Consider the following 1,749-nt stretch of genomic DNA (forward strand, 5'->3'; position numbering starts at 1 on the left):
TCTCTGTGAGCTCAAGGCCAGCCTGGTCTACATAGTGAGTTCCAGGCCAGCTGGGGCTACAGAGAGACTCTGTCTCAAAAATACAAAAAAAAAAAAAAAACCTAACCTGGATGACTAAATGCGGAGAACATTTTATTTATTTTTAAATTATTATCTTTTTATGGGAGGAAGGACCATGCATGCCAGTGTGTATATAGAAGCCAAAGGACAACTTGCAGGAACTACCTTGTGGGTGTCAGGGATCAAATTCATGTTGTTGGGTTTGGTGGCAAGCACCTTAACCTGTTGAGCCATTTCACCAGCCTGCAGAAACCATTTTAAAACATCTGTGATATCAGCCCGTGGCTTGGTCCTGTTGATTTTGTGAGGTAGGGCCATATCCACAGTCCAAGGAGCTTAAGGCACTATCATTCCCAAAGTCACCAGGAGTCATGTCCCTCATTATTTTCAAGAGATCAAGTAGAACTGTAGTGCTTATGTGACAGCAGGACACCCACAACAGTGATGGAAAGAATATAGAGTTTAAGTAGCTCCAGGTTCCAGTCCCAGCACCAGTGTATCTGAGGAGTCTTAGGCAAGTCCTTTGTGGCCTGAGATTATTTCATCAGCAGAATTCACTTTGAAGTAGATAAACCCTGAGAATGAGTCTAGCTTTTAGATCATGCACAATCCCCAGTTTTAGTATATACTAATCGTCTTAAGACGTATAGAGAAGTCAGATCACTAAAGACTGAACAGTAGATGTAAGCTTGGTCTATGTGTCTGATGTTGGGGGAAAGATCCTTATGACAGCAAATGTATATTGTTCCATGTCTCAGGTCTTCAGCAGCTTTACTCAGCAGCAAATTGTATTCTTTGCCTTAAAAGTTGTTCACACAATGGTTTCCATCTTTGGTTCAGTACTTGTGCTTTACTAATAAATGAACAAAAACAAATACTGATGTCAGATAAAAATGAAAAGAGTACCAAAACAAAACTGGCTAACAGGTATATAAGAGGGAAAAACTTGTACAAACAAAAAAAGTTCTACAAACAAACAGCACTCTATATGTCTGTATATAGAGAATAAAAATATGGCCAGGCATGGTGGCACATGCGTTTAATCCCAGCACTCGGGAGGTAGAGGTAGGCAGAATAAAAATATGGGTCTAACACCAGTAGAACAAAGGAAAATGAAAATCAAAGCTACATTGAAAATCCATCTTACCCCAGTCAGAATGGCTATCATCAGGAAAATAACAAATGCTGGTAAGGATGTGGAAAAAAGGAACTCTTATTATATACTGTTGGTAGGAATGTTAGTTCAGCTACTGTGTAAGTCAATATGGAGATTTCTTTAAAAAAATGAATAAAACTACCATCTGATCCTGCTGTACACTCCTGAATACATACCAAACTACGTCAAAAGCTGCATGCCACGGATACTTTCACATTCATGCTTATGGTGTCACAATTCACAATAGCTAAGATGTGGCACCAGCCTAGATGCCCATCAGCAGATGGACAAAGAAAACACCATATATGTGGTATATATGTACAGGGGACTATATCCAGCCCCTGGAGGATAGTGTCATTTGCAGGAAAATGGATGGAACTAGAAATCAACATGTTAAGCAAAAAAGAAATCTGACTCAGACAAATACATTTTTTCTGGTGTAGAATCTACATTAAAAATATAAAAGACATGAGCTGGGTGTCGTGGCGCACGCCTTTAATCCCAGCACTTGGGAGGCAGAGGCAGGCAGATCT

The 1,749-nt window shown here is 39.9% G+C and overlaps 1 protein-coding gene across 1 annotated transcript in view; it reads left to right on the plus strand.

Moving 5' to 3' along the window:
• Positions 1 to 1,365, plus strand: part of Nars2 (asparaginyl-tRNA synthetase 2, mitochondrial) — a gene marked incomplete in the record, with an annotated part of 159,637 nt that extends 158,272 nt beyond the window's left edge. The window contains 1 exon segment of the mRNA XM_008844196.3: positions 106 to 1,365.
• Between the last annotated feature and the right edge of the window lie 384 nt (positions 1,366 to 1,749).

The sequence above is a fragment of the Nannospalax galili genome, unplaced genomic scaffold (genome assembly GCF_000622305.1).
Source record: "Nannospalax galili isolate Female #2095 unplaced genomic scaffold, S.galili_v1.0 scaffold278, whole genome shotgun sequence".
Lineage (NCBI taxonomy): Eukaryota > Metazoa > Chordata > Mammalia > Rodentia > Spalacidae > Nannospalax > Nannospalax galili.